The following is a 12,904-nucleotide window of genomic DNA, read 5'->3' as shown; positions in this document are numbered from 1 at the left end:
TTTAGTTTGTTGGCTAGTTAGGACAAATGCATGTCTGAAGGATGACCACATGGGTGTGGGGTTTCTAGGAATACTATCACACCCAAAGGATAGGGGATCATACAAAGGATACTAATTCCATTGTGCTATCATTCCCCTAGAATGCGAGTATCATAACTAGGTGCCCTAGTCTACTTAGGTCACTAGTCTCCTTTGTCCTTTTTGGCAAGATTTTATAGTCCTTGAAAGGGGTTGTCTTACTCTAACAATTTTTCCATCAGGTCTTAGAGATACTAGGGAACCTTTGAGGTGGTCCATTTGTGTTTTTAATGAGTTTTTGTGGTTTCAATTTCATTGATTTATGAGATTGTGTTCATAGGGAGTCTATTATCGAACCTAGGATCCAAGAGAAATCCTAGTTTGCCAAGTGAAGTCTTATAACTTCTTATGAATTCTTCTAAGAATCAAAATCCCTTGTTGACTTTTTCTAGGTGTTTTGAGTCTTCCCCTATGCTCAATTGGTTTTTGGTAGATACAAGTCTTCTACTTGCACATCACCAAGTTGCAATAGGTTGTCATAAGTGTGCTAGTTAAGCTAGTTTATTTTTCCAAGTTGTTTATGATTATTTTGATTGTTTAAAAAAAAAAATTCCATGTTTACTTATATTATGTTGGCTTATGCCCTTTGGGGTTCCTGGAAGGGAATTACATTTGGTATCAGAGCCCATGTTCATACATTGGGAGCTTTGATGTAGGTGCACTTATTATGCTTAGCATGTTTGACATGTAATTTGAATGATATGCTCTATGATTCTAATAATTTTTATATTATTTCTTTGTGTGCATTATATCTATGATAATTTATTTTCTCACCCATACAATTCTTGTGTAATGAAGGATTCCTCTTATGATAAAAGGTAGAATTCATGTTACTTGATAGAGTGTTTGGGTTAGGGGTCCTCATGTTATTAATTTACTTTAGGTTCAATAATATCCCAGTTGGGGCCTCATCAACAACTTTCCATTAAAGAGGATTATTTCCCTTCTAATCAAGATAACTATAAGTATATAGTAGAGTGATAGAATTCTTGGATCCCTATGCTGGCATTCTACACTCTTATAAGAATAGTTGATGTTGTCATTGATGGCAACCATCTGGCAACCAACTGGTAACTCATCGACAATTGGTTTCTACATGCTCGACATCACAAACTTCATACATCGGCAGACAATGACACCGACAGGCACCTCATCAGCATTCAGATTACATTGGCAACAAAGCATACCGGCACCCCAGCCGACAAGGGATAATTTTTTGTTTATATGAATTGTATTATAATATAATTATCTTTTGTAAGCCGACATGGTATATTGTAAAAGACTCATACATGTATGAGATCTTATAAGTCATTTTGGAATAGCAGTTGAAATAGGAATTTTAATAGGAATGGATAGGCAAATATTGTATAAGGTATTTTAGTGACAGTGAAGGTTTTTAGTTAAGGTGTCTAACTGAGCTTAAACCGGTATTGAACCTGGCATTGGAGATGCTATTTTGAGTAGTACATTGTATTGGATTTAATTATCCATTTTGTAGTTAGTGCGACTCTTCATTGAGTAGTGAGCTCTAGGCTGTTGGCATCCCTGCATGTGCAGGTCCCTTATTGTAAGTAGTATTTATTCATTGGCTATTGAGTAAATATTATGGGTCACAAATCCCATCGATGTTTTTCCCACACCGGGTTTCCTTGTTAAATATCTTGTGTTATGGTTTATTTTTATGTTGTCTCTATTAATTGTGTTTACTACATTAATTCTTATTTAATGGTACACTATTTTAAGTTGCAAAGTTATCAATAAGTTTAAATATTCTAAAAACTAGTTAGACACTGATTCACCCCCCCCCCTCTCAGTGTCTTTGGGATTGTCATTAAATCTAACAATTGGTATCAGAGCTTGGTCCTCTATTTTCAAAAGCCTAACAGCTTGAGGGAGATTCTGACACCAATACAGATGGAGAACTTAAGAAAACAGTTGGAAGGAACTCTTGAAGATTTTGATGTAGAAAAATTAAAGAATATCAAACTTGAAGATGATATGAGGATTGCACAGGAATTCATTAAAGGACTTCAGGAGAACTTTGTTATAGCACAAAATAAAAGAAATGAACTTCATGTGAGGATTGCACAGGAATTCATTAAAGGACTTCAGGAGAACTTTGTTATAGCACAAAATAAAAGAAATGAACTTCATGAGAAAATGCAAAATGATGATGATGAAAAGGAAACTCTTAGAGACATTGCAAATAAGTTAAGACAAGAGATTAGTAATATGAAGAATGAAATGCAAGATATGACTATGAGGTAATGTAAGGATATTGAAGATAGAAAGAAGAATGAAGAAGACTTGGCTAGAAGACTTAATGATGTAGGAAATGAAAATATGAGACTTGGTCATGAAAATGATATGCTTAAGATAGATTTGATTCACATGCAACATTATAAAGCTAAGCGTATGAGACAAGTTGGAATTTTGGAAAATGAGTTGGTTACTACAAAAAAATAAAAAGACAAATTCAAGAAAAGTTTAGAAGAACTTGATGATATGCTTAAAAGACAGAAACTTGATGGAGATACTAATGGACTTGGATTTGAACATGGAGAAAGTTCTGGTATTGCAAATAATCAAGATCAGAACAAACCGGTAAGACAACCTCATGCTTATAAATTTAATGGGAAATGTTTTAATTGCAACAAGTATGGTCACAGAGAAAATCAGTGTAGATTCAGAAATAATCAAAATACAAACTCACCCACTAGTCAATGTTCCAAATGCAACAAAGTTGGTCATAATTTAGAAAATTACAGAATGAATGTGAAATGATATGTTTGTGGAAGGTTTGGGCATTTATCTAATCAATGCAAATCACAAACCGATCAAGGATATGGAAATGTTATTCAGAGGAATAATGTAACTTGTTATGCATGTAACAAGATTGGACATATTGCTAAATTTTGTAGAAGCAAAAATGCACCGGTGAACAACAAAGGATCTAGTTGAAGGGCAAAGGAAAGGTATATGAAGTAAAGAAAGAATTTTCAAAATAATGGATTAAGAAGAGTGATCAGAGAACTGATGAAACTATCTCTGCACCAATAGAACAGAGTAATCCTCCACTGGCAAGAGATTCTTCATCTAACTAAGGAATAATCCTTAGGGGGTATTGCAACAAATTGAAGATCATGCATTCTACCCTCAGTTGATGGTGAGAAGATACATTTCTTCTTTACTAGCAAGTGTGTTAAGTTTTCACTTAACCAACAAGCATTTAGTGCAATTTTAAAGAACCTTTTTGGCTATAAAGCACTAGGAAACCCTCATTTTGACTCACCGAGCATTCAAACAAGTCAAAGAGCGTGAAACTAAGCAAGGGCATTCTAAGGCAAAGCTGCAAAGTGATTTTAAGGCATTCTAATTTTGGTTAAGAGGTATTTATCTTTGAAATGGCTTCCTCATCTTCTATTCTTGAGTTTATTTTGAACCCTACCATTGTGGAAAATATCAAATGCCCTAGACCCGTATTTAAGATTATTCCTAAGATTGCAAAACATGATGATTCTATTGGAGCTTTTTTGAAAATTCCTAAGGGTGTAGAATTTGCAAGACCCTAGAATCTACATACATTGAAACATAGAAAACCTAGGGACTGAGGAGTTGAAGAAAATGTTTAATGAGGTTATTACTGATGAACATGGTGCGATTAAACCTGAACATAGGGCTATGGAAAATTTAGGTTTTGTAAAAATTCAAAATATTACCAAATTTCCAAAGGAAGTTGTAAGACCTGTATTAAATAGAGTCCATGGAGAGTTCATGTGGTTGGAGTCAGTTTTCAAGATAACCAAGAATACAATTAAGGCAGTTATTGGTTTACCTTCAACTGGTAGTAGACTTCATAAAACCAAGAAGATACCTAACAGGGGAGTTATGGATTTAACCAGAGCAATATTTGATAACAGGTCACTTAGAGTGAATGATGTTAAGGATATAAATGTGAGATATGTAAGTTTGGTACTAGGATACAAAGCTACTCATGCAAATAGACTGAATTTTGTTTATAGTCTTTGTATTCACAGTGCATATGAGATGGTAAACAATAATGCTAAGATTGATGTGTGTGAATTGCTTAAGGATGAACTAATTGATAACTTGAAGAAGATTAAGGGAGACAAGAAATGTACTTTTCATTTTGAAAACCTACTAGTATGCCTAATGTTATACTTTACCAAAGAAATACCCGACATAGGTCATAAGGATTTTGGTTATGACATCCCAGTAGGAAGACATATTCAACAAGCTTTCAATGGTATGGGCATTGATAGTGTTAAGAACATTATAGACTACTTCAAAACATTCCAATCTAAGATGAGAGCAAGAGAGAGACTACCACAGAGTATGGTTGATAAATATGACAAGGAAATCTGCTTTGTCATTAAGCAAGATGAAACTTGGATGGAAGCAACAAGTCCTAGAACTATTTGGGTTACAGAGATGGGTTATGAGGTAGATCTACATGTTCTAGAAACATATGCTAAAGCTCTACTTGATGCACCAAGGGAGCCGTCTAAGAAATTCTTTGGTAATGTAGAAACTATTGAGAGTAATGTATCTATCTAGAAAAGGACTAAAAGAAGAGAAAAGTTTATCAAAGATGCCTCAAAGAAGGTGAAAGAAATAATAGAAAATATCATGAACATCAGTGGCATATCGACAAGTGAGCTTGAAGGATTGCAACCTAAAGCACATGTTTCACTGGTTGTAACATCTTTTGATATTGATAGTGGGAAGGTTGTTGAGTTTAAGAGAGTAGAAAGGAAGAGAAAACCCTCACCGGTACCCTCTCCTTCACCCAAGAAAACCAGGACACTAAGGAAGAAGCAGCAGGTAGTTAGAGAACTGAAGAAGAAGCTTACTCCTAAGAAGAAACAGACACCAGTTACCCCCTCAATAGATGATTTACTGAATGAGATAACAGAGGAAGGTAATCTATCTGATGTGAATAAATGGTGTATTTCTTTTAATGATTCTGATAGAAACACCATTGAGGAAAGCATTGTTCTACACTTGGATATATACAAGAAAGTTTTGATAGAAGTGATTGATGAGCTACCAAATGATTTATACATGAGATTGGAAGCTACAAGGCTATCTGTGATGGAACTGGACAAGAAATTGAAAGTTGAAGCACTCTTGGCTGTTCATCTGGTAAATTCTAAAGAAGAAATAGATGAGCTTATTTCTGAAGCTAACCGGTCAGTATTTGTTAGTGGACACCACCAAGTAAGCTTGATGGCTAGAAGAGTTAAGGAGATTGTTGATGAGATTGGAGATAAATGGGACATATTATTTGTTGAAAAGGAAAAGCAAGAGGAAAGGATCAGACCTAAAATGGAGAAAACATTCAAGGTATATCAAAAGGACAAGGATAAAGGCAAAGTTGGTGGTATTCCAAACATAAAGGTTACAGATAATCTTCCACCACCACCTTTGGATACCTTTGGATACACCACCGATACACACAAAAGATCCATCGGTTATTGATACTGAAGGTATAACTCTTGACAATACTAATCCAGAGTCTGAGATACTATTTACAATGAATATAGATACTCAAGATATAAACATTCCTGTGGACAAGGAAACTACAGAGGTTAAGACAAATAATGTTGATAATAGCAAGATAAATTATTGACTCTTAGGAAAATGAGATACCAACTCAACCAGAGCAACTGGTAGAGACAAAAAAACCTACATAGGATAAAGGTACTAGCACAGGGCCACCAGAATCTAAAAAACTGCCAGTAGAGCTTTCAAAGAAACAAACTGAGGCAGAGATTCATGTTGAGACTGAGAAACTGGTAGTTACAAAGACACTGAAACAATCTGAGAAACCATTAAAGGTTGAAGTAAAAACACAGATGGATCCACCAGAAGAAAATGTAAGTAAAATGGATACATCTGATGGAAATAAAGAGGATATAGTGAAGGTGATTGGTCAGACATCTGTTGAGATGAAATCTATAGCTGAATTGAGTACATCTACACGTGAATTCAGACCCACTAACATAACAGAGGTACTTTTGGATTCTATTAAGAGGATAATTTATTGCATTACATTGGCTTTTAAGGCAATTGATAACACTTTACCTATCTTGAAAATGATTGCACCTACATGTCAGATAGATCACATTAAGGATTCTTTAGGTAAATTGTGTTGGTATTTTGGATATGTTGATATGGTTTTGCCATTGATGTCAATAGTTGTCAATAGTTGTCAACAATTGTCAACACTTGTCAACCTTATCAACACTTAGAAATCTTTGGTTATGTTCACCGACAAGTTAGTCACTTATGCACAGTCACTAGTATTTGGTTCACCGACAAATTATATTGTTCATCAGCACTTGGAATGACTTGGAGACTACTTGGTTATGTTGAAGACATTATTTGATCACTTGGTTTTGGCGATTTGGTTATTGGTCTATTCGGGTTTGCATATTTGTTGTTACCGGCAAATAGGTCTAGGTTATACACCACAAAGCATATCTATTCCAGATCAGCATGACATGTTATGGAGATGATTTATTATTATTGTAAATGCATTGAGCCAACTTGATGCATCGCTTATTGATTTATTTGTAGTTTATTTTATTGTAATATATTTTAGTGAGCTGACCTATTCATTTGGTCTTAGCTTTAGGTATAAATGTAAGATCTCATTTGTGAGATTGATATGCGATTGGAAAAGAATTCTAATAGGGTATATGCAAAAATAAGCAGATCTATACATGCATACATCATTTGAAGGTTGAAGGAAGGTTTTGAGGAATATAATTAGAACTAAACTGGTATTGAATCCAGCATATGAAGATGCTATTTTGTGTAGTACATTATCATTGGATTTAACCATCCAATTGTAGTCAGTGTGACTCCCATTTTGTGATTGAGTAGTGAGCTCTACGCAGCTGGCCTTTTTGCATTTGCAGACTCCATATTGTACACACATACTATCTGTAGTAGTATCATTTCATTGTGAGTAAGGATTCCCACCATGGATTTTCCCCTTATAGGGTTTCCATGTACAAATATTTGTGTTATGTGTTGTGGATGTTATTGTCTTTATGTTTCATGCATTGATCTTTACTGGTACTGCAATTAATTGTTAAAACTGTCTACCAGCATAAAGTTTGGTTTACCGACATTAACCATTAAGTTTTGGTTAAGTTAATTTTGGTTTAATTTATTGGGCAACTGATTCACCCCCCCTCTCAGTTGTCTCTGGGACCTAACAATTGGTATCAGAGCCTAGTTGTCTTTTTGCAGAAGTTTAACAGCTTGAGGAGATCCAATGTCTTCTAACTATTTCAGGAAGGACAACCCAAAACTTGATGGAACTAACTATGGCATATGGAAGATCAGGATGGAGACACATTTGAATTGCATTGGAAAGGACATATGGGGTGTTACAAAGAATGACTATACTGCTCTTACTCAAGGTCAACCTAATTCACCAAACTTGGCTAAAGATGAGGAAAATGATTGCAAAACAAGAGAAGCACTTTTGAGTGCATTGTCAGATTAGCAAGTCATGGGATTATTAGATAGATCTACTGCTAATTCTATTTGGGACAAATTGGAAACATTGAATGAACGAGATTCCATAGTCAAAATTGCAAAACTTGAATGCTTCTAGGTCAGGTATGAAAATCTGAAAATGGAAGAAGATGAAAGAATTTCTGCTTTTATGGAAAGAGTAAATGAAATTGTTTTGTGTATACAATGTTGTGGAGGAACCTTAAGTGAAGATGAGATTGTTTCTAAAGTTTTAAGAGCTTTTCCACTAGCCTACTAAATGAAATTTAATGCTATAAATGAATTAAGAACAATGCCTAATGTATCAGTATCTAGAGACACTTTGGTTTGAAAACTTTCAGCTTTTGAATTTGAGGAATTTGGTCTTGTTGCTACTATTAAGACAACTTTATCTTTCAAGGCATCATCATCATCATCATCATCTAAGAAATCTGATTGGAAAGCCTTATATGCAAGAGAACTTGAAGAAAGCGGGAGAGAAAATGAAGAACTGGAAGAGCTTGAAGCACTATTTGCAAGGAAAATGCCTAAAGGTCTGGTTGGAAGTAGGTATGAATGTAAAGCACCCATTAAATGTTTTAACTATAATAAGATTGGTCATATGGCTTCTAGATGTCCTGATAGACATGCAAGACTAAGAGAAGAAGCTAAAAGAACATATAAGCCTAACCCTGATTATCAGAGATACAAGTTTAAGAAGAATAAAGACAAATCTTGTTATTATACTAATGAAGGAGTCACTGATGATTTTGATGAGGATCCGAAAGACAATGGATGGGCTTTTGTTGCTATAATAGAAGATCAACCAACACCTACTATACAACTAGTAGAGTAGGCCCTGACAACTAAAGTTGAAGATAAGGATGAATGCATTATTGATTTAGGATGTTCACATCACATGACTGGTGATAAGAGTAAATTCTTAACCTTTCAGGATTACAATGGAGGTCTAGTAAGATTTGGAGATGATAAAGCTTGTATGATCAAAGGAAAAGGAACCATATCATTTGATGGTAAGCACAATACTGATAATGTTTACTATGTTGAAGGTTTGAAGCATAATCTTTTGAGTGCTGGTCAATTAGTTGAGAAAGGATTTCAGTTACAATTCAAGAATGGTAAATGCAAAATCTTAAACAGAACTGGTTTGAAAATTGCAACCGGTAATCAGGCTAGAGGTAATATCTTTCATTTGAAAAACAATGAGAAAGCATGTTTGATTGCTCATATTGATGAAAGTTGGTTATGGCATAAGAGACTTTGTCATGTAAATTTTGATTGTATTGTGAAAATCAGCGCAACTAAGGCGGTAAGAGATTTACCTAAGATTGTTAAACCTCACAATCCGATATGTAAAGAATGTCAATTTGGAAAGAAAGTTAGAGCAAATTTCAAGAGTATTCTAGAGAAATCTAACAATGTTCTTGATTTAATTCACACTGATTTATGTGGTCCAACAAGAACTAAAAGTATACAAGGAGATAGGTATTTTATGCTAATCATTGATGACTATTCTAGAATGTGTTGGGTTACTTTTCTCAGGGAGAAATCTGAAGCACTTGGGAAATTCAAAAATATTCAAGGTGATGGTAGAGAATGAAATCAACAAGAAAATAAAATGTTTGAGATCAGATCAAGGAAATGAATTTACATCTAAGGAATTTAATACATCCTATGAAGTGAATGGGATCAGAAGACAATTATCAGCACCTGAGACACACCAACAAAATGGAGTTGTTGAAAGGAAAAACAAAACTATCTTGGATGTAGCCAGAAGTATGATATCATAAGTAAATCTACCTCATATATACTGGAGAGAAGCGGTCAATACATGAACTATGGTTTGGCAATACTCCTACTCTTAAATATTTTAGAATATTTGGAAGTAAATGCTATATCAAAAGAGATGAGTATATTGGCAAATTTGATCCTAGAAGTGCTGAAGGAATATTTCTTGGTTATTCATCTAAGAGAAAGGCATATAGATTCTTTAACAAGAGATTGCAGAAAATTTTTGAGAGTGCAAATGTGAAGATTGATGAACAGTTTAGAGAAAATTCAAGGTACATGGACACTGAACCAGCAATAGAGTTAATCACAAATGAACCTACTATGAGTGCACCGATACAAAATGTTGATCCAGTTACACCAGAATCATCCGAGGATTCAACAATTATTGAAGAACAACAGCAACTAAAAACACCCCGGTATGTAAGATTGAATCATTATGAAGATCAGATAATTGGAAACAAATTTCAAGGAGTTATGACTTGAGGAAGATTGGCAAATAAAGAGGTATGTCTTATTTCTCAAATTGAACCTACATCAATTAATGATGCATGTGAAGATAAATATTGGATTAAAGCTATGGAAGATGAATTGGAACAAATTGAAAGGAATAACACTTGGTCATTAGTTCCCCAACCTAAAGACAAAAATGAAATTGGAACTAAATGGGTTTTCAAAAATAAACTTAATGAAGATGGTAAGGTAATCAGATACATAGCAAGATTAGTGTGTAAGGGATATTCACAAAAAGAAGGAATTGATTAAAATGAAACCTTTGCACTGGTAGCCAAAATTGAGCTAGTCAGACTTTTATTGGCTTTTGCAGCACATAAGAACTATAAGTATATCAAATGGATGTTAAATATGCATTTCTGAATGAAGATCTTGAAGAAGAAGTTTACATTGAACAACTTGATGGATTTTATTTGACAGACAAAAAAGATATGGTTTGCAGGTTAAGGAAAGCTTTATATGGACTAAAACAATCTCCTAGAGCTTGGTATGCTAGATTGGACTAATATCTTTTGAAGCTTGGATACACTAAAGGTAATGCTGACAACAATCTATACTACAAAGTGACTAATGATGACATCTTGGTTATTGAATTTTTTGTTGATGATATAATCTTTGGAGGAGAAGATGGATTTTGTAAAGACTTTTCTAACAAAATGCAGCAAGAATTTGAAATGTCTATGATTGGAGAGATAAAATTCTTTTTAGGATTGCAGATTTTATAGACTGATAAAGGTATATTCCTATGTCAATCTAAGTACTTGAAGGAATTACTAAAGAAATTTGGCATGGAAAACTGTAAACCAATAAGCACACCTATGACTACAACTGATAAATTATCTTTGAAGGATGAATCAACTCCTGCTAATCTGACTAGACACAAGTCTATGATAGGAGGTTTAATATATTTGAGACAAACAAGACCTGATATTCTAAATGTAGTATGTGTTGTTTCAAGATTTCAGAGTAATCCTAAAGAAAACCATGAATTAGTAGTGAACAGGATTTTCTGGTACCTACAAGGCACTACAAATCTTGGTTTATGGTATCCTAGAGATGAAAATTTTGATTTATGTGCATACACAAATGCTAATTGGACAAGAGATGTGGATGACAGAAAATGGACCACTGGTGGAGCATTTTTTCTTGGTAGCAGACTAATTTCATGTTTAAGCAAGAAACAGAGTTGTACATCACTATCAACAATAGAATCAGAATATGTTGCAGCAGCTACAAATTGTACACAGGTATTATGGATCAAACAAATGTTGAAGGACATAAAGGTAAAATGAAAGGAACCTATAACTATTTACTATGATAATATGGAAGCAATTGATATATCAAAGAGCCTAGTATTTCACTCAAAAACTAAACATGTTTCTATCAAATTCAATTTTCTGAAAGAGAATGTTGAAGCAAATGAAGTGAAATTGGTTTATGTGAATACTAAAGAGCAGATTGCAGATATTTTTACAAAGCTTTTGCCTAAGGAGACTTTTGAATATCTCAGAGATAAGCTTGGAGTCCTACCCCCACTGATAGAGACTGTTTGTCATCAACTGACAGAATTAACAGAAAAATCGTTTATTCCAGCTTTGATGAGGAGAGCTACTTCTCAGGGGGAGTAGTTGGTATATTGTAATGAGTTCGTATTTTATACTTGAATTTGGTTTTGTATTGCTTTGGCATTTGATGTCAAAGGGGGAGAGATTGATATGGAAAAACACATTATCCCTTCGGGGAGAGATTGTTACTTTGGAAATTGATTGTTGGAGAGATTGATTACTCTCTGTATCTATATTTTGATTTCTGGTCAATGATCTCTTTGGCAAATTGTTGGTTTTTTGTTTTTGGCATTTCTATTTTGGCACTTTGATGGGTTTTCCATCTTGTGTTGCCATCAATGCCAAACGGGGAGATTGTTGGTATTTTGGATATGTTTATACAGTTTTGTCATTGATGTCAACACTTGTCAACCTTATTAGCACTTAGAAATCTTTGGTTATGTTCACCGGCAAGTCAGTGACTTATGCACAGTCACCAGTATTTGGTTCACCATCAGATTATATTGTTCACCGACACTTGGAATGACTTGGAGACTACCTATTTATGTCGAAGACATTATTTGATCACTTGGTTTTGGCGGTTTGGTTATTGGTCTATTCAGGTTTGCATCTTTGTTGTTACTGGCAAATAGGTCCAAGTTATGCACCAGCAAGCATATCTATTCCAGATCAGCACGACATGTTATGGAGATGATTTATTATTATCGTAAATGCATTGAGCTGACTTGATGCATCGCTTATTGATTTATTTGTAATTGATTTATTTGTAATTGATTTTATTGTAATATCTTTTAGTGAGCTGACCTATTCATTTGGTCTTAGCTTTTGGTATAAATGTAAGATTTCATTTGTGAGATTGATATGCAATTGGAAAAAGAAGTGTAATAGGGTATATGCAAAATTAAGCAGAGCTATACACACAAACATCATTTGAAAGTTGAAGGAAGGTTTTTAGGAAGATAATTAGAACTAAACTGGTACTGAATCTAGCATATGAAGATGCTATTTTATGTAGTACATTATCATTGGATTTAACCATCCAATTGTAGTTAGTGTGACTCCCATTTTGTGATTGAGTAGTGAGCTCTAGGCAGCTGGCATTTCTGCATGTGAAGACTCTATATTGTACACACATACTATCTGTAGTAGTATCATTTGATTGTGGGTAAGGATTCCCACCATGGTTTTTCCCCTTACAGAGTTTCCATGTACAAATATTTGTGTTATGTGTTGTGGATGTTACTGTCTTTCTATTTGATGCATTAATCTTTACCAGTACTACAATTAACTAATAAAACTGTCTACTGGTATAAAGTTTGGTTTATCGGCATTAAGCATTAAGTTTTGGTTAAGTTAATTTTGATTGAATTTATTGGACAACTGATTCACCCCCCCTCTTAGTTGTC

The sequence above is a fragment of the Cryptomeria japonica genome, chromosome 2 (assembly GCF_030272615.1).
Source record: "Cryptomeria japonica chromosome 2, Sugi_1.0, whole genome shotgun sequence".
In the NCBI taxonomy this organism is placed as follows: Eukaryota; Viridiplantae; Streptophyta; class Pinopsida; order Cupressales; family Cupressaceae; genus Cryptomeria; species Cryptomeria japonica.
This window is presented reverse-complemented; position numbering follows the sequence as displayed.